Source organism: Oenanthe melanoleuca, chromosome 2, assembly GCF_029582105.1.
Source record: "Oenanthe melanoleuca isolate GR-GAL-2019-014 chromosome 2, OMel1.0, whole genome shotgun sequence".
Lineage (NCBI taxonomy): Eukaryota > Metazoa > Chordata > Aves > Passeriformes > Muscicapidae > Oenanthe > Oenanthe melanoleuca.
The window spans coordinates 23,677,120-23,698,964 of record NC_079335.1 but is presented as its reverse complement, the minus strand read 5'-3'; positions in this window follow the sequence as shown (position 1 = coordinate 23,698,964).

Sequence of the window (21,845 nt, the reverse complement as noted above, 5' to 3'; positions counted from 1 at the left end):
TTTGCAGACCAAATTAGAACTAAGAAGGTAGGATTTAAAAATCTATCCTGATGGTTTGCAAAAAGTATTTACATTTCAGACATCCTGGCTATGATGCTGCTTAGAGTTTTTCATTATTTTAGAAAAATTCAGATAGATGAAAGAAAGGATCAAAAGGCCAAGAAATACTCCTCTAGCTACCACAGTCCACATGCCATAGTCTCATTTCACTCAAAATTCTCATTGTCTTCAGTGCTGCAGTAGAAATTTCATGGAACTGGAGAGAATTCTGCCTACCAGGGCTATAAAAGCCAAGCCACCTCTGTAGTGCTTGCCTGTTTTGTTCGCATTATTTTTTGCATTATATATTGTTTTGGAAAGTTAATGTTATTGATCTAAAAGACCTTTATAAAAGCTGCCACTGTAAACAGATGTTGAGCTCAGCTCTGAATCTGTAGTGCACAATAGCCCATAACAATTAAAATTGAATATCCTCAAAGAGTTGACAGTTTTGTGTAACACATTAGAAAAGTCCATTAATATAGAAAAACACTGAATAAGACTAGACATAATGATCTTCTCTGATTTAACACAGCACTTTTTTTGTTTGGAAAAAAGTTACTTTGGATTATGCCGCCCTTTCTCAATATTTTTTGCATCCAACTGCTAAGGTATTTGTTGCTAGTTCTAATGTTTTGCTATGAGGATTCTGTGTATACTTTTAACAGTTTTGTTGCTAATTTGCTATTGAAACAACAAATTTTGTCATTAAACAACTATATCACAGTTTATAATATGTTAATTTTAATATCTAGTGCATGAAAGAGTTTAGGAGTTAAGTCTAAATCTTGCTAGAGAGCTCTAAAATAAGATTAATGGGATGAGTAAGATAAATGCTAATTCCAAAATTGCAAATTGCAAGCTTTGATGCAGCTGATGACTCAAGAACATTACCACTCATTTTAATGTTGCGTGTAGGCAAAAATAATTACTGTTCCAAATATAGAAACCTTGGGAAAATATCACCCATTTGAAAAGGGACCTACTGTATCAGAAGTTTGAGATCTGTGTTTCCTACCTACTTTTCCATGGTAACACTGCCATTTTTCCAGACATGAGTATTCCCTGTTGGAGTAATGTTGCCTGGTGTTAACAGTGAGCTGGCAATGTGCCGTCACATGCTGTGTTCCTCTCTACACCAGATGTTCAATCATCACTATTAAAATAATATTTTAATGATAAAAATAATAAAAATTATGATCACTAAGTTCCTAACAAGCTACTTCTTGTAACTGGTGTGCTGTTGGTGAGATGCTGATTTTAGGAAGATTGCAAAGACAAGGATGAGGTTGATGGCAACAAGATCCAGTTATCATTCTTTTTAGGCCCATCTGGATGCTGTGGTACCTCCGACTTTACCTGTACTGCAAATTATTTGAAACAAGGTTAATTTCTAAGGGTTAGAGAATAACTGATTTCCCATTCACATTTATTCTTAGGTGTCTCTTCCTACAGGTATGCTGGTTTTGATGGGGCCAGTGATTTTCAGCTGTAGACATCTGTATTGTAAAAATGTATATTCAAGATGCCACAGCTGAGTTCACTAATTCTTCTGCACAGTGATCTGAGGTCAACACCTTCTGTTCAACACCAGCCTCAGCTGTAAGAGAAGCAATGATATTGCAAATGTGCTATTATTGTCACCAACATTTAGCTAACCATCACTTTCCAAAAATAATTTGAAACTTAGCCATAAACTGCTTGGATATGTACAAGAGAGAAATATAGTGAAGAGGGTGAGAGAGAAACACACCATTCTTCATCCTGCTTGTAATCCTGCACAGCCTTCTCCACCTCCTTGTTACCTAATATAGTAGGGAGAGCTCAGCATCTCATGGCTGCTCCTACCTCCTCCCCACAGCCCTCCAGACTCAGCTCTATAGACCTGCTGCTGCCTGTCCTTTCTCTCTAGTGTGACCAGACATTTTAAATGAGATTGGATAAAGTGAGGCACTATGGATTTATCTTAGGCACCACAAAAGCTAGTTAATAACATTCAACCAGTATTCCACTAATATTGGTGAATGTTCCCTTTATGACCAAGAAGATGTGAATGACAGAAGACTACTCCTTTGAAGAAGCAAGTTTCCTCATTGTCCTTTGTGAAAAGATAAGAAGAACACACTAGTTTGATTGGCAAAAGCACAAAATCAGACAGAATGTATTTACCTGTGCCTGCTTTTTCAATAATCTTCTTCTTGTTTTTTTCCACGCAGTAGTAGTGTGAGGTTATTTTCTTTATGGGAGGTAGTGATCTCTTTTGTTGCTGTTCACCAAAGTCTCAAGTTTTGTGGGTTTTTTTCAATGCCACAGCTCAACATGTGTTTGATGGTTTTTAGGGACTTAAGAGAATGGTTTCTTCACTAAACACATGGCCAAATCTGCATGGGTGAGCAAGGTCAAAATCCAGAGCTTTGGATTCTGACCTGGCTTGGCTGTGCAGTGTCATTCACAGCAGTGTCCATGAGCTGCAAGGAAACACAGAACTGGAATCTGTGTTTATCTCATCACAAGGAAAATAAAGCAAGATTAAAAACAGATCTGGAATAAGCATATGAAATATGAACATGTAGCAAAAAACCCAACCAAATCAGAAGAAGGCTCACTAGCAAATAGTGATCTTATCTATGAAATGAAGCAATAGTCCCACAAGACTATTGACATCATGACACAGAGTTAACTTGGTAAAGCTCCAAGAGTTTATGTACAAACACTTACAGTAATGTATTCCCAAAATGTTAACAAGGATTTTGCTTGCACTTTTCACCTTGGGCACAGCACATCCCAGGGGGAAGGGAGCATGGCCAGGTGCCAGAGGTTCTGGGGATGCACTGAGAGCAGACACAGGGGAGAGCAGCTGCCCAGAGAAGGGTGCTGGCCTGGGATCCCCTACCAGACCCTGAGAAAGGAGTTGGTAAGAAAAAGGACACCACAATGGGGAGAAGCAAGCTAAGAGTCATTCAAGAGCTTTTGCCACAAGCTGAAGCCCTTTGCACTGACTCCTCTCTGGGATGAGAGCTCAGCATGACCTGAGCTGGGCAGAGTAAAGGGGGGTGGTGAGAGAAGTCCCAGACACAAGGCACAAGGGAATTGTGTATGATTTGCTGTGGGATGAGGGACTTGTGCCAAGAAGGCCCAGTGACAACTGGAGCAATCCCAGGAAAGAATCCTACACAGCAGCAAACTGGCCATGGGGCTGAATGCATTTAGAGATTTCCTTCCTATAGTTTTGGGCTCTACAAGACTCCATAAACATAGTTCATATTTCAGAGCCATAGTATTTGATTCAGAGATGGAAGATAAAGTCCTTCACTAGCCTGACTGCCCTACTGGCTGTTCCTTGGAGGCACACAGTGGTACAAAGTCCTAAAGAGTGAAAAAGGTGATTGTACTGTTTGACTTTTCTAGCTTGCCTTGGGACTGCTCAGGACTTCAGCTCAAACAGAATGAGAGGTCTGGTATCTGGTTATGGGATTCAGAAGGATGCAGCACTTCCCAAAGTTAATATCTTTGCTGTCTGAGACACAGGAAAGGAGGAGCTCTCTGCTTTTTACAGCCCTATCATGGTACCAGAGAACCAGGGGAGCAAACTCCCTTGTTCTTATTCTGCCATAGTCTGGTGCAGGGGTAGGCATGACTTTCACCAATGATTGATAAAGCAGTGGCTGGAGCATAAAATTTATCTCAACAACCTTGATTGCTACTTCTGAAATATATTTGATTTATTTTCCCTGGCCTGTAGTGATCTAAGGTTCAATGCCCTACTAACAGAGAGCCTCCTTTTAAATAATGACTAACATGCAGGAAGATGCTTCTCACATGTTTTTTCAAGCAACAAATCACAGTAAATTAAGCTTGGCACTGGTACATGTATGCAAACCCTCAATTAAATTCCAAAACACATTTTGTTTACAGAAGTCTTTACATATCTAATTTTCTTAAGGTTTTGGTTTTGGTTTCTTTTCTGTTAAAAATCATTCCCACTCAAAATATTTATTGTCTCTTTAATGGAAAATTGTGAAGTCACAGCACTGAGTGAAGCAAATCTTTCTAAGCTGCCATGCCCTGTGAATAGAGGCCATGGTGCTGGGTCAGAAGGTTGAGCTGCTTTGCAGAAGATTTTGCAAGAAAAAAGGTCTCTGCATCAGTCCCAAGGAGCGCAGACCTGGTAGATGACACAGGATGTTGCAGTCAGTGGAGAAGGAACTGGAAAATACCTTTTTTCAGGTGTATGTCACACTCACAGAAAACAGTACTCAAATGTAGAGCTCCAATGCCACCCTGATGGTTGGGATAACAGGATGGCTGGTACAGCACAGCTCCCAGTGATGCCCTTTAGCTCTTCTGAGAGACCCTGTGGGCCAGAGGAGGCACAGATGGGAGGAGATGTGCTGCACCAACACATACAGCCACGTGTCAGCCCCTGGGAGCTCAGAGCATTGGCACAAAATGCCCTTAGTGCCAGGATCAGTGTCTGTATTGGGGCATCAGTGATGTTTGTTGTCCCACTGGCTATTTTCTATTTAGCTTTACAACATGACAGTTCTGGCCATTGTTCCTACTGCTATTCTTCCATCAGCTGCAAGGTGAAAATTACTTCTTACTATTACACTGAGCCAAAGAAATTCACAGCTGATACAAGTGCCATGAATAAAAAAGCAAACTAGAAAGACAGCAGAAATTGTAGTGAGGTATCATAAAAGAACTCACACCAGAGACTGAGCTTGTTGGGTTAATCCCAGCAGCAATTTCCCTTTGGAGCTCCTGTGGGGAACACTTTCCACTGTGCACAGTGCACACATGATGGACAGATACAATTTCAGCTTCACTACACATTCTGGGGAAGGTCCATGATGACCTTGGTGACCTTCAGATTCCTTGCTGGTTTTAGGGTTGGTATGGCTGGACAATACATGGATAACTGCATGTGCTTTTTGTTTTAGTGCACCCCCTGGAGATGTTTGCATGGTGAATGTGCAGAGCACAGCACCCCTGAGAGACAGCCATCTCCTGATTTGAGGGCAGCTGCTGAGCTGATGCACATTGCAGAGCAGTTTGGGTACAAAGCACCCGGGAGAAATCACCAAAAAAAGGCCAGGAAACTTTAAACTTGACATCAGACAAATAGAAATGGGCATAATAAACTTTTCAGAGCTATCTCACTTTTTCAGAAGGATGAAACAGCAAGTCAGTGATGACAGGACATGAACTGAGCAACTGAACAGCCTTTTTCAGTGGAGCTCATCTATGAAGTGCTGGCTGTGCTGGACACAGCCTGTGACCTGATGCTGTCCCCAAGCACAGATCAGTATTGCTGCTTTTCTGTGGAAATCACGTTCTAAATATCAAAAGGAACACGAGGATGAGAGAAAATAGATATTAATTTACTCCACTCAAGGCTGGATTTTTGTAATGACATGAGCAGGGTGTTATAAACCAGAAATGATCTGATGGTGCTCAGCAATGATTCATTTGTTCAGCAGAGATTACAAACAAAAGAGACCTCTGGCTCTGCTGCTGTTGCTGGCCAGTGCCAGGATAAACAGTGATGAACATGTCCATTGACACAAAGAAAAGAAACACGTAAAGAGGAGGATTTGCAGAACAGGCTCTCTACTGAGTATTCCTGTCAGCAGTTCTGGGTGCAAAAGCCCCTATGGCTTTTCCTCTGTGCTGTGCTGCTGCTGTGTCATTGCAAGAGATGGCAGCACACACGATTCAGGCTGGAAATCAGGTGCAGAAACCAAAGCCTGGTTTTGTCTGCTGAGGCTCCCTGTCAGTCTGTAAAACCCCAAGCTCTGCCTCTTCTGCCTCCCTGGTGTTCCTTTCATGGGTGATGTTTATGGAAAACTACTGACCCCTTCCCATTGTGCAGGTGCAAGCTCTTCTTGGAGGAGGCCATCAGTGACAAAAAAAGACATTACTCGTTCTGATTGGGTTGTAGCATCCCCAAGGAGCAGACCAGGGACACTTCCAGGGCATGTGACCTTGGGAGCTCTGACAAAATCAAAATCTCTGGTGAGAATAGTATGTATCTCTGGTGCTTGGAGAAGAGACAGCACTGACACAAAGGAGTGCCTGTGGTGTGACACTGAGCCCTGAGTGGTGACACTGCTTGTCATGATGTGGTGTTTCATGGAGCTTTGCTTTATGCAGATGTGCTTCTTGGGTTTCTCTTCAAAACATGGACTCAAGGACAAATGCTACGATAAACATGCCAATTATAAGGGATAAGTACTGAAAAGCTTAAAAGCTTTCTCATGGCAGAGAAAGCACCTGTCAATTTTAAACTATTAGAGGGATAAGAGACCCTTCTGCTCACATTGTTAAATAGAACCACGAGTTGATTACTGAACAGCTCTTTTGGTTTTAAGCAGTGACAGACCCATAAATATTTCTGCCAAGGCTTGTCATCTCCACAGCAGTTCCTGCTGCTGCTCAACCATCCCAGCAGCAGTTCCACAAAGGTTTGCAAGGGCAGTGTTTGTGCTGTCCATCCAAGCTCAGAAGGAGATACATGGCAGCATTTGTTCTTTCCACTCAGTGAGATTTGCAGAGTAGCCACTGCTCTTGTCAGGGCAGTCACCCACTGTCCACCCCAAGCTGGATGGGATGGATCCCATCCAGTTCATGGGATGGCTCACTGTGCTGAGCTGTGTACTGAGCTGGTGAGACATCCCACCCCAATCCTCACCCCCCCTTAATGTCATCATAATCTGAAGCCAAATAGTAGCTGAGCTCCAAGTGTCGTTTAGCTGTGTTTTATTTTTCCATAACAGAAATTCTAAAACAAGCTTTCAATGCAGAGTTAAAGATCATTCAAGAGTCACATGGGGACACTCAGTGGGCATGGTGTCCCCCCTCCCAGCCCCTCAGCTCCTCGGGATGAATGCAGTTCTGCACTGTGGATGATTTTTCCACTGCATTTGCTGGAATGACCCTGTCATCCACCACTGCCCAAGCACTCTGTTAATAAACTCAAGTAACAGTAATAAATCTTTCTAGGGCCCAGCACCAGTGCTGCCAGAGCTGTGAAGCCACCTGTCTCAGGATGATGTGGAATAAATGATGCACTTAGAGCACTGGAACCTAGACCTATTGTGCAATACCTCTTTTCCTGACCTACTCATGGACACAGCTCACATTTAACCACCTTGGCTGTTCTTCCTCCAAAATACTCCTCAGTGCAGAAGCAATTTTAAAAATTGCTCAACCCACCTCAGGCCTGCACTGCTAGTGCTGTTTGTACACAGAATTCCTTTGTCAGATATCAGCACTTATTCAGGATTACTCAACTCTGGGGCAGATAAGGGAAGGAACAGGACAGTCAACATGAAGCACAACAAAACACTGTTTATTGAGGTCCAGAGCCTGCCTGCTGCCACTGCCCACAGTGAGGGTGTGAGGATGGGGTCTCTGGATTCATCCTGCCCCATTGCACCAGTCCTGCAGAGAGGGAGGGGGCAGCTGCCCCAAAAACCTGCATGCTGCAGGGTCTTGGTGGAGAAAGGGTTAATGTGAAAAAGCAGCAATGCACAGAACAGCAAAGCATTTATTCTTCCTGCTCCTTTTTCTACTGGACAAAGCTTTTTTGGTGGGAGGGTTACTGAACAAGACTGGAAAAAAATATTTCGAATAAAGAAAAGAATGTGAATGGCCACACAAGAACTAGTAATTTTTTTTTCCAGTGGAAGATTTTTTCAGTTAAACAATGTCATTCATGTTAAAACTGAAAAATTACATTAAAACATGTATGCTGGAAGTATGTTGGAAGCATTTTATTTTGGAAAAGGAAAACCTCCAGAAGTCTGTCAGGAAGATGAAATATTTAAATTGTTTTGGTGGAAGTTTGTTTTGTTTTGTTTTGTTTTGTTTTGTTTTTTGGGGTTTTTTTTTGTTTTGTTTTTGTTTGTTTTTTGTTTGGTTTGGTTAGGGTTTTTGTTTGGTTTTTTTTTTTTTGTTCTTTTGGTTGCGTTTTTTTGGTTGCATTTTTTGGTTTTGGGTGGTTTATTTGTTTGGGATTTTGTTTGTTTTGTTTTCTTTTTTTTTTTTAATTTCAATAGACAATTTTTAAAATGCAGTGTTTTTCTTTTACTTCAGGATAATATTTTTTCAAAATATTTGATAATATTTTTCTAAGTGAAAATGCCAAAGTCAATATGAAATATTCTTATGGACAGAAAACGGTGGGTTTTCAGAATTTTCACTTACTTTGTGAAAATTTAATGGTGCTCTGTTTCAATTAGATAAAGAAAATTCCTGGAACAAATATCCTGAAGCTGTTCTTAATCTGGCTCCTGCTTCAGGATGGAATCAAAAAAGAAATTTGATTTGTATTTAATTTTAACCTGTGTTCCAGCAGTGTGCCCAGGTGGCCAGGAGGGCCAGTGTCACCCTGGCCTGTGTCAGCAATGGTGTGGCCAGCAGGAGCAGGGCAGGGATTGTCCCCTGCACTGGGCACTGGTGAGGGTGCACATCAAGCACTGCATCCAGCTCTGGGCCCTCAGCTCAGGAAGGACATTGAGGAGCTGCGGCGTGTCCAGAGGAGGGAAATGGAGCTGGGGAAGGGTCTGGAGCACAAATCCTGAGAGGAGAGGCTGAGGGAGCTGGGGGTGTTCAGTCTGGAGCAAAGGAGGCTCAGGTGAGACCCTTGCTGCCCTCTACAGCTCCCTGAGAGGAGGCTGTAGCCAGGTGGGATTGGCCTCTTCTCCCAGGTAACAAGTGACAGGACAAGAGGAAATGGTCTCAAGTTGTTTCAGGGGAGGCTTATATTGGATACTAGGAAACATTTTTCATAGAAAAGATTGTCAAGCATCATAACAGGCTGGTCAGGAAAGTGGTGGAGTCACCATCCCTGGAAGTACTTTAAAGACATGTAGATGTGGCATTTGGAAACATGGTTCAGTGGTGGCCTTGGCAGTGCCGGGTTAGCAGTTGGACTGAATGATTTTAAGGATCTTTTCCAACCCATATTATACCATTATGCTATGATTCCATGTTCCTGCAGCACCTAGGTGTGTTTTAAGTTTAGTACCTGTTTTGTATGGTCACCAAACTGTGAAATCCTCTGTAATTCTGTGCCTTCTGTTTCTCCTCTCACTCAGCTCCTGGATGGGTGCTGGCTGGGTGAGTATTTCACATCTTTCTCATTCAGCTTTCTCCTTTATTTTCCCTTCTTTTCTTTTCCTTTAGTTGCTATCCCAGATTTCTATTTTTGATTCCCCTGCTTCCTCTCATGTCATACACTCTTTGACACAAGTATTGGTTTCCCTTTTTTTTTTTCCTGTGTAAATCCTGGCCCCAGTGAATCTCAAGTTATTCACACACCTGCAGTTAATGTGAAATATGAGTATCTGACTCTTAAGGCCCAGGAGTGGGCACTGGGGCAAACCCAAGGCTTTTGGACACATCCATTGCTTTGCAAGATGAGGAATACACAGCTGCCTGGTTCCCATCAGCCCTGATGTATATTTATTTGCTTTAAAAAGCACAAACTCTTAGGGAGATGAAATGGAAGAACAGCAGTGGCATATAAAGAAAGAAAAATATTTGCTTCCTGTGCAGATTAGCTTCATCCAAGCTTAGACTTCAAAAAGATTTTGTAACTTTTAGACAAAGCAGTTATCCTAATCACATGTCTATGATAAAATTATGGTAGCACCTAATCCACTGTAGGCACTAACTTTAGACTGGTTTTGGTATAATTCACTCACTGTACTACTGAAGATATTTACTGTTACAAGGAAAATACTTTGTAAAATTATGCACAGCTTATAGCTTTATTATGTAATGCATGCCCTGGGCATTTATGATTTTTCTGTAACTTTTTCTGATAACCTGCCACTGTAAGAAGATGGTACTATGTAGTCTATAAGGAAATACATGTTTCTGGCAGTCCCTAAAAAGGGAGCACAGTATGTGTTTCCTCACTGTGGAATGATGTCAGTGGTGCATGTCCAGCAGTGATATAGTAAAATATATAATATCAATGCATAAAATTTAATAGCCAGGTTAAGAGAGCTTCTCAGTCAAATGGGAGGAGTGAATTGTACTGCTAAAACAGAACAGAGGTGAGGGGCACTGATGGCTGCAGAAGGTGAACATTTCTGCATTTCCATGGAGGCAGCATTTAATTCAAGGTCTGGGGAGAGCTGCAGAGCTCTGGTTAAAGCTCTGGTTAAAGCTCTCTGCTGACATGTTGGGATTCTTGTGGTGTTCATGCCACCATCAACAGGGGTCTGTCTCCTCTGGGAGCACACAGGACCACAAAGCACAGTGTCCTGTTCTCAGCAGCCTTGTAGGGTGCAAACCTTTGCAGGGATCCTGCTGAATGTCCACCAGGCAAATTTCTTGTTCCAGTGCTACAGCTGGTGTGACGTGCCAGTCTTGGTCTTCTGAGTCATAAAAGCCAAATTCTATCATCTACATTAGTGTTGTTTGTAACTAGTTTAGATTTCCATCTTATGCCACTTTCCCTTATATAGATATTTTTCTTCCCCTGGTGTTTACTCTTTCTTGATGTATTTTTAGAAACCTTTTGTATTCCTTTTCTCTTCCCTGCTAAGCAGGCGCCGGTCCCTCCTGCAGGAGAGTCTCCATTAGTCTGGTCATTGTCTCATTTGCTCCTGTTTCAATTAATTCTTCTTGACAGGGGATGCCCAGGAATGACTGCAGTGTTTCAGATACTGTTCTCATAGCGTGAGACACCAGTATTCATAATTTGCTGGTTTTACATATTTGCTTTTTTTTGTGACTGTGTGGCTGCAGTGGTTCACACTAATCTAACATCATATCATATCATATCATATCATATCATATCATATCATATCATATCATTAATAGTAGTTTTTCCCCCAAGCCATTCCCATCTGCTGTTTCAGAATCAGCAAAAATCATTGTTGATCCCCAAGTGACAGTGCCCTTCACGTATTAATGTTCAACACATTCCTGCTACCTATTTCTCAAGGTCACTTTTATTCCTTTGTGATACCCTGGTTCTGCATTATGCTGACAATCACAGACTACTTGTGTCCCTAGAAAAGGCCATTGGAAAAATACAGTATTTGCTGAAGTCCCAGAGGAAAATATTTAATTAGATGAAACAAAGCCTGATTTTTGTTATATCCTAACAAGATATTTCAGCCCAGTAGTTTCATTTTCAATATGATCTGCTTTACGTTCTTGCTGTGAAAGGCTGGTATAATTTTTGATCCCATTTCTGTCCTTTACCTTCCTGAGTTATATTAAGCATTTCCCAATTGACAGTGTATCAAAATACTAGCTGACACTCAGTGGAATTAGATCAGTTTGGTTCCTGTTTTTTTGGTTGGCTTTGGTTGTTGGTGGTTTGTTTTCTTTTTCCCAGGGGGAGTGTAATTCTTCAGCCTGGGATAATTAAACTTTGTAAACTGATGTGTCTTTCTTCCTGTTCAGCAGTTATTTTTGTGTCTTGAAATATTCTTTATTTCTGGTTATGCTTGTTCTTTAAACCCACACCTACTCCTGAAGTCAGGAGCACTGGTCCTGCCTCAGTACACTACTTCTTCCTTCCTGAAATATCATATTTGCTATTCTCTACTCATAATTGCAACATTTTTAACTCAATATCAAAACTGTGGCTACCAAAACTGTGGTTCACTGTAACTAATTCTTCTAGAATTTAGGGGACAGAAGACAATTATTAGAGTACCTGAAGTTTTGTTTATACCTCAAATGCTATAACTTGCTTTAGTTGCCTTGCTTGTTTCCATACTTTATTTCATTTTTTCTTACTGCAAACTGAGTTAATGTATGAACTGAATTTTTAAGCTATTTAGTCCTTGCTCCATTGTGGCTCCACTTTGTCTTTTCTTGGTATTTTTCCTGATTATACTACTGGAAAAATGTTTTATTTTTCATTTTCATTGCAACATCTAAAGTTATTATTCTTACTTTACATCTTCACATCCTGATGTGCAAAACTTGGTTTTATTTGCTCCTAAGAATTTGTTTGTAGTCTTTAAGGACCTTAGCTTTATTTGCTCATAAGTGTTTGTTTGTATTCTGTAGGGAGTATTCCTAATATCTTCTTTGAGAGGATATGCAATCAATTAAGTCTGGAGCACTTCTCTGTATCTCTGTAAGTTTGTCCAAACTTACAAGTAGTTTTTGTATCTTTGACATAAAGAAGTACCAAGATTAATCCTCATTCTGGTCTCTGAGTTTTTCAGTTCAGTAGCTTCACCATTTTTCTTTTTTTAAATTTCATTACCTAATACTTGTAATTTTTGTTTATTAACCCATATTTGGCAATCTTTCCAGAAAATATGAATGTTTAATATTACACCTAAAATTATATTTAATAATCACCCCTTTTATAATTTCCTCCTACTTACTGAAGTCAAGTCTAAAATAACATTGCTTTTGTTTGTTCAGCAGCTTTTTGAAAGTGTCTCCTGGCAAGTATATCTAGAAGCAGCTAAGATCCAGTTCTTCAAGCTGAACTTGGGAAGTTCATGATTACACCACATTGAGTCACTACATCCTAAGCACTGATTCAGTCTGATGACTAAGACATGCACTGATGATCTGCTACCTGCTCTCAGCTCCACTTCCAGTGATCGTATATTTTCTGGCTTGCTCTGTTTTGGTCAATGTAATTGCTCTTCTGTTTTCAGTGTAACCACATCCTCCTCATTGCTTTATTTCTGCTTTGTATTCCTGTTTAAACTTTTTCTTTTACTCTTCCTTTCCCACTGTTTGTTATCCTCTTTCAATACCACACTTCTCCTGCTCCCTTTCTCACACGATGATGTGTCCCTGTCCACATTCAGAGTTACTATTTCCCCACCAGTGCTCTGTTCCATCAGCCACATCAGGTGGGGCTTCATGCATAAAGAGTTGCTGCCAGGTTACTTCTCTAGCAACTCATCTTTGCCATCACATCCATTCCTGGAGTGTCTTGGTTTGAAAGACAGATGTCTGCTAAGAAAGGCAGGAGCCTCTCTTGAAATGGATAATGTAAACCCCCTCCCTCCAAATTATTATAATTTTGAAATGAAGGGGCTCTCAAGCAAAGATATTGGAATTAGGAATAACAATTCTTTACTAGGAAAAATTGAAATAGAAATGCATTATTGCAAAGAACAAACCCAAAATACAACCTGACACCCTGTCAGTCAGTCAGGGTGTTGGTAGCAGTCCCATTAAATGGTGGCTGCATCCTCCTGCAGTGGCAGATGTGGTTCAGCTGAAGCAGTGATCCTGTAGAAGGTGCAGTTTTCCTCTGAAGGTGCAGGGATGATGTAGAAAGGTCCAGTTTTCTTCTGGAATCCAGTGGAAAAAAAATTTGCTTTGGTGTTCCAAATCTCAGTTTTTATCTAGGTAGGAAATGTTTGGCTCCTCTCCCTGGGTGGAGCATCTCCCAGTGGGATGATGTAATTTTATCAGTCATACAGTGGGACTCAATGGCCCATTAACAGAAGATATCCCCTGGAGGGAGGATGGGCTGTGGAAAAGATAAAGATGACAGCCCCACCTGGTTTTAAGATATGGCCCATTAGCAGATAATATCTCTTATAGAGATAAGGATCACTGCCCCACTTGGTTTCTACAGAGAGTGATAAAATACACACCTTTGGTCACATCCTGTATTGCAACCCAAGACATGGAGATATCTCTACTTCTGCCCTAAAAAAATTAATTTAAATTGCCATAATTGAATTTCTTCACCCTTTCTTTTTTTTTTTTTTTTTTCCCTACAGTTGTTGCAGGGACTCTACATACCCATTTTATATCCTTTATTCATTGTTTTCCTCTTGTGTGGCCCAGCCTAGTCAGCCAAAGAAAATCCTTTCCACTCCCTGTGTACTGCAGCTAAGTGGCATGACCCTAGAGCTGGCCTCAGCATCCTCACATGTCCTGTAGGTAGTGACAGATCCTGAAATGTGAGGAGTCTCCTCCTTGCAGCCTCTCCTGATTCCGATGCAGCTGTTGAGTAATGCCATACCACCACCACAGCCAAGACACTTGACACCATTCCAGGCTAGAATGCTCCTGGCCTGGGCTTAGAAAGCTAGAAACACTAATCAAAACATTATTTTGGGGCATGGGGAGACATTGTAGTTATTCTGCCAAATCTTAAAGTAGCTGATGCATTACCATACATAATATCATGTGGTTCTATTGAGTTAACAACATTAAAAGCACATTTTTCCTACTCTATGAATAAGAAAATGCCATTCCTTGCTGCTGTACCCAGGGGTGTTCTGGAGTTTACTACTGAAAGGTGAAGCTCATACCAAGGGCAAGTCCAGGCTTTTGTCATTGATGTAGACAATGGGAGTCTGCACTCTGCAGAAATAAAGTATTTCAAAGATAGCAGGAGGTGGTACAATTTAAGTTAGCCTTCAAGGAACACACCTGCATTTATCAGAGCAAGGAATGGAAGACCATATTCTACACCTCATACACAAATGTTGGTTTCTTTAAATAGCCAAGTGTCTTGGAATGCTTCAGTAATTTCAAGTGTTTCATTTTTTTTTCCATAATGTTTTAGCATTAGATTGCTGTATAGTAACATAATACAATAATTATTTTCTTGAAAAACTAGAGTAATCTTTGCATCCTCTTTGCCCTGGGACATATTTTTAAATGTAATCTGTCTATCTAATCCAAAATAAGTGACAGAATAGTGGCACAAGTGGTATAAGTGGTATTTCTGCACAGTGCCTTCCAAGAGACCATAGACATTGTTCTTCTGGATCATTGTTTTGATATGGGAGCCTGGATGCTTCTTCAGTCAACGGAAAAATACAGTCTGCTTTTTTGTTTTGTGTTACCAGCTCATCAAAGGCATTTAAAGTGAGTAACCCCTGTAGTTGTAGTCTCCCAAATGGAGATGTAATGTTTAGGGGAAGTCCATTTTGCCATGGAGCAGCCAAAGCAGATGATCACCTCACCCCTACACACTGAAACCCATCAGAACTCTTCTTGTGGGAACAGATTCCTCTAACACTGCAGTTAAATCTGAGCTATCAAAGCAACAGGCAGGATGGTCTTTGTTTTCCTCAGTGTTTAGATCTCTTTAGTTTATCAGGCAAGTAATCAAAACATCAAGACAGATGCTGAGTAAAGGAAAAATGCAAGCTGCACTATTCTGAGACCTCCCAGTTCCAACAGTGAAAAAATGTGTAATTTACAGAGGTCATTCTGCTGGAATTATCCTAGTAAGAGAGTTCCAGTAAAACTCCTAGTAGAGATCTGCCCTATCTTGGCAAACTAAAACAGCTACCTGGCATTTAAATTAATACTTGAAGGTTGCTCTGTTATAATAAGGTGAACTTTAATCCTGTATGTGCAAATTTCATTAGAAATCCTGGAACATGGACATTTTCTGGTGGCCAGACATACACACCTGAGATCTGAATATCCCTTGTCTCATGTAACACCTGAGATCAGACCAATCCACAAAGGCCTGCAGCACTCCATTCCATCCAGAAATCAGTCTCCCTGTCTTCAGAAATCATCTTTGAGCTGCCTTCCTCACAAGACCATACCTATGACACCATCCTTGGAAATGGATGGCTGCATGCAAAGATTCCCCCTTGCCCTTTTGGGCATCTGGTTCCATTTAGTGTTGGTCAGAATAATTTCAGGCTGATTTCTCCTACCTGATGGTAAATCCTTAGTCTTCTAAATGCCATTTTCAAATGTCTCTAATTGTTCTGTCAGATGTTTTGGAAATCAGTGTTAGGTGACACCACCACCTTCTGAAACTTCACTGGTTTGATATGCTGTATACCTAACCCCTGCCCAGGCTTGCTCGGGAAAATGCCCCCAGGTCTTCATTTTCCAGGGTGCTTCTTGGTCAGCTTGGGATTTTACCTTCTTCTCTCTGAACTTACTGGATGCATCTGAATCCCCAACAAAGCACAGCTGATCTGCCACCGTGCCAAGGAAGTCCATCAAGAATATTTGCATTGCTTCTCTTTTAAAGCCCTTAATTTTTCAGTTGATATCTGAGTGTTGGAAGTCCTCAAAACACAGATCAACTTGTCACTGTTATCTGTTCTCAGCTAAAGCACTGATGCATGCTGTGTTTTCTTGCCTAGCAATACAAGGCTCCAGGAAAGATTGTCCCATTACACTGCTGAGCTGTTTTCTGTTTGCTCACATCTCCTCATTGTCCTCTCCCATTAGTCATAGTCACGACTCTTTATATGACTGTGCCATCTCCCATGGTCATGATGACTTTATAATTGAAGCCCAGAAACTGGTGGAGGCACAGTGGTGCACCCTGAGAAACAGTAATGCCACTGCAGGCTGGTTATAGTCATTCTGCTCTAAGCATTATGTAATGACAAAAAGTGGCACAAGAAGTGGCACAGGAAACAGCAGGATGACAGAGAACTGCTGTGTCTCCCATTCATGTTAGTTTTTACAGGGATGTTTCTTGTGCAAGTGTTTTATGGAAACACTTCTTTGTTAAGACTACCTCCAGCTAACATTTTTACATGCAAATCTGCACACTTTAGGAGCACCTTCAGGCTACATTTGAGTTGTACCACTTTGTATTCTTCCTGTTATGTGCTTTGGTTGCACCCTTTGACATCTCTGAGGGAGAGGGAAGCTCTATTTTATACTGCAGTGTTAGAAAATGGGGCTTCACAGTGGGTGCTGGCAAGAAATCAATTTTCAGGTGAATATTTTGTGTAGTTGCAGTGATGATGGTGGCTAATTTCTGAAAATAAGCAATAGGTCTTACTGTGGGAATTTTTAACTCTCTGCACCAAGGTAAAACACTGGCATGCAGTGCAGCAGAAAGCTAGCAGAGTTTGTTTAAGGCTCTCAGTAATATGAAAATGGTTTAAAACACTGGTTTAATAGCCACAGGCCTGTTTGAGGGGCTGAGAGATTTCCTTGCAGCAAATGAAACACTGCAAAAGGAAATGAATGTGCTTTGTGCATATGCAGGAATGCACATCAAAGGCAGACCAGGGCTGGGTGATAGGCCCTTGCAAATCAACCAGGCTCTGGAGATTGCTAGTATCAATAATATTTAATATCCAGGGTATCTTTCACTCCCAATATTCTGGGAAAATGGCTATCATCACAGCTCTGCTGTGATAACACCTCCTGAGCTTCTGGGAAAGCAGCTCTTTCCTCTTCCCTGGAATCTGAACATCCCTTACATGGCACCCACTGAGTCACTCAGCATCTCAGTGTCCCTGGCCAAGCTCAGGCTCTCCCTCCCTCACTCCCTGGCATTAATGTTTTCCCAGGCAGGGCTCTTGTCAGTCCAGGGTGCTCTGCTGGGGCACCTTGGGCCACCCTGCACTGCTGCTGTTGCTCATTGCTGCTAATGCCAGGCATTTGCTTAGTCTGTACAGAGCTGTCTTTGTCATCAGAGCTGGAGACATCATCCACACAAACAGCCTGGAAGGAGCTGGGTGGTGCCTGCAGCTCCTGGGTGGCAGGCTCTGCCTGAGCCAGCAGCCCAGGGAGAGCTCTCCAGGGAGTGTCCAGGTGATGGAATTCCAGGAGTTGACTTGAAAGGCATTTCTTAACAGGTCTGGCTTTTGCAGATGAGGCAGAGAAGGCACCTCCTTACAGCTTCCAGGAGCTGGGCCTTAAAAAATGGCACACACATGGGCTGATGCCTGCAAAGGAAAGAAATGACCAATACAAGGAGAGGACATAATAGCATGCCCTAGCTTGGGGTATTCAGAGTCCTTCTGTCCCTGGGGTCATCTTCTCCTGCACCATCACAGAGCTCTGGAAAGGCAAGAGACATTAGCAAGTGACAAGCCTATAAGCCCAGCATCCAGGTTGTTCCTAAAATACAAGGTATTTGTGACTAAATTACTTGTTAGGGCAAAATGGTTTCTTGATGCTCAAACCCACATACCCAGAAGAATGAGTAAAAACAGTCACTGCCTAGGGCTTCACATGTGTCCCCTTCTCTTTTCCTTCTTATTTTAGCTAATAACTTAAAATAATTAATTTTCCTTTTTTTTTGCCTCAGGCCCCTGATGTAAGCACATAGGAATATGCTCTGTTTCTTATACATTTATCCAATCTGCCAGCCACATTGACAGTCTGACTTACACTGAAATAATAAACCCCTCTTAGCTGTGCCTCACTTGAAAGAAGTGCACTGTGCATCATGGAAAAAAAAAATAGAAGGAGCCTAGCAAAACACTTAACAACTGGGACCTAAGACAATAAACGTAAGGCTCTAAAAATTAGGCTTGGCAAAAGTCTAATGCAGATAAAATCAATAAGGAAAGGATAAGAATATAGTGACACAAAATATTTCCTGGGGAAATGGAAAAAGTTTCATAAGAGTAGATCTTAACATCAACAGAGTTATTCAAAGGGCAAGAAAAAAATCTGTAGCCTTTCAGATGTTGGCCAAAAATGAAAGAAAAACAGGCGCCTTCTCAGTCAGGTCTGGCAGCAGCAGCCACCAGCAAAAGGAGCTCAAGAGGGGTGGCAGCTGGAAATCACTCAGCTTCTGAAGCCCCTGGCACTTTGCTGCCTCTAATCCTTCTGTGGCCACCAGATCCAGAAGGATGGATGTGCCATCTGAAGTTCATTCACTTCCTTCCAGGTAGGAAAGGCATTGATGGTTCCAAGGAGCTGCACAGCCTTCAGGCCTGTCCACTCATTCAGGTCTTCAGTGGGGCTCAGAGTACACTTCTGCTCTCTTTTTTTGGTGTGTCTTGCTTGGTGCTCGTGTTCCTTCTACCTGCTGGTGCTCCCACCATTACTTCTACTGGTAACCCTTCGCTGTCCAGACTGAATGTGTGACACACAGCAGCAGCTATGCCAGTCCCCACCTCCTGTTAGTCTGCTCAGCTGGCTGGGATGAGTTATTTTAAAAGTCTTCTTGAGTTATAACTAAGCTAAATCAAGTCAGTAAATCTTTACTGGTCTGGTACTACTAGTCCTCTACAGCTTTTCCACAATGGCCTTTCTGTGCTGAGTGAGCACAGACATGTCACTTTGCTGGGAAAGGACAAGCAGCACAGGTGAGCTCATCTGCGCTGCACAGAGGGAGGGGATAAACCCCCTGTGAACCTCACATGAGGAAATGTCTTGTGGACTCAGTTGCTGAGTCACTTCAGCTTTGCCAAACTAAAGAAATAATTCAAATGTAGGTATGTAGTTCTACAATGAAGGCCTCAGGGTGTGAAATCTTCAAAGAGGCTGTTTCTAGCAGGTGGAGAAACAACAGGAGGTGTGTGCCTGTGCTGACTGCCAGCAGCTGGACTGCAGCTGTTTTCACTTGTTGATGGGATTAATGCATCAGTGGGATCTCCCCTGGTCTCCATATCCCACCTTCTATTCTTTGTGCTCACTTCTGAGAGCCAGGAATCATGTGCTAGATCTACAACTCCCTAGAGGATTTTCATGTTAATGTTAGTCCTGAGGAATAGTGAACTGGAAAAGGAGGTTGTAGAAACACATTTCTTGACCATATTCAGCTTTATGGAATGATTCAGGAATGGTGAGATGGTGCTTGCTTAACCCCCACTTTTGATACTGATGTCACAACCAGATGTAAGCGGGCAATAAAAGTTGTCATCTTCTTAGCTGCAAACACAAGACACTTCTTCCCCTTGAGCTCATCTGTGGCAGAATATCTTTTTGCAGCTGTACCCATCACCCATCTCTGGCCCCAGAGCTGTAAACAGAGCAGGCTCAGGCAGTTTGTCTCCCTGTGCTCTACAGCTTTTCACTATCAGTGGAGGAACATGCTGTCCAGCAACGAGTTCAAAGAGTTCCTGCTGGTTTGCCTTTAATCTTCTGTTTTTCTTTTGGAATACGCAATCAAAAACCTAGAAGCATTTTTCCTGGCTTAGGGTCCTTTAGCATGATCATGCTGTCCATCTTCTGAATGTTTCTGTGGTATTTTACTGTACTAATGGATGCTCATGTACACCACTGTAACCCTTTGGTCACAGCCTGCAGTGCCTTCTTCATTTTTCTGGGCTCTGTCCATAGAGGATCACAGAATATTTTAAGCTGAAAGGAAGGTCCCTTGCTGTGGCACCAACTTGTAACTCTGGGCCTTTGTCTGGCAATTGAAGTGGAAAATTTCTGAGTCCTCTGTTCAAGACCTAAAGTCAATAAAGACAGAAGGAGAACTTCTCTGAGTGGGTGAATGGCGTTGGAATCCCATTTAAAGACTGAGGGCAAGATCTCTGGTGTCTAGAAACAGTGGTAACTCTGTGGATTCCATCTGTTCCCTGCTCCAGTTTGTATAAGCAATTAGCTAATTTCAGTTCCCAGTTCTGGCAAATCTGTGGAAAATAACACTAGGAATAAATGTGTTTATTTATTTTAAAATAAAGTCTCAAACTCCTAGGGAGGTGCATTTAGGATTAGCTGCTACACAGAGGGTCTGGGAGAGGAACCATCTGCTTTTAGCCAAAACCAGTTGCTCTTTATCAGCCAGTTTCTTAATCCCACCTAAATTCCCTCTCTGCTCCTCCACATGGTGCTTGCCCACCCCAACAGCACAGCTCACTGCAGAGCCATTTTGGGGTGAAAACACATTTCTCTCTGCATTCCCCAGATCTGGGAGGAGTCTGTCCCCCCATATGTGTATGGCACAGCCATCCCAGCTGTGCTGCTGGCACTCATCCTCCCCACCCATCTCTGTGCCAGCAGCTGCTGTCTCACCTTTATCCCCATTAACAGGCATGGCTATCTCCTTCAAAATGCAAAACGTGGATTCAGGTCACATTCCCCTCCACCAAAAAAAAAAAAAAAAAAAAAAAAAAGTACTGTTCTGTGACATTTGTTTTATAAACCCAGATAAAGATCTTGTTCTTACTTTTCAAGTTTATATTTACAAAGGGTGGAAAAAGAGACATAATGACAGTTTAACGAATGCATGTCATTAATCCTGGAGATAATCAAAAGCCTGATAAATCTCTAATCTTGTAAAAAAGAATTAGAAAGCCCTGAAACATCTTTTGCTATCCGTAAACCTTTTAATGAGATGCTGCGTGCTTGGAGGAGGAGCCATGGAAAGGAGCAGTGCCAGAGGACATATTCTCAGCAGATTTCATCACTGGGCTTCTTGTGTGATATTATTCTTGGCAAAATCTGGAGTCCAAAGTCATCAATGTTGTTTTCAAAATTTCTCCTCCCATCAATGTATAAAGCTATTCTAAGAATTTGTGGATATAAATTAGGAGAGCATTCACATCTCCACCCTTTTCTTGTAAGTATCATATATTTAAAGCACTGCTTCACCCTTAATGCTTGCAGACCTTACTAATTCCTTCATAGTTATTCCTGCAGGTGTGAAAGTCATGACAGTATGCAATATCTATTATCCAAGAAAAAAACCAAAAACAAACAACCAGGATTGATAGAAGGCAATATTTCCAAGATGTTTAAAAAGTAATAATGGGGCCAACTTCAGAGTACTATTATTTTTAATCTGTAGAAAATTCTTGTTTCAATGCTATCTATAGCTTTGCACTTTTTTATGTAAAGTGCAGTTCATGTGTTGTCAGTTATTACCAGTAAGTGTCCATGAAACAACTTTGGAGGATTCAGTGACTTACAGACTTTGTCCAGATTTTGAGGAGCTCAAAAAGAAGTGTTCATTCTTGAACTTGGAGCAAAAGTGTAACATACAAGAGCAAAATGTCCTAATGTCTGCCACTCCTGCAGGGACCTGGGAACCAGCTGGAGCTGGTGGGAAGGAATAACAACAAGTATTGCTTCTCTTCCTCTCCAGAGACCCAAACAAAACTGAATTTGTCCTCTGGAAAGGAGGCCGGGGGCAGCAGTCTGCCGCAGGG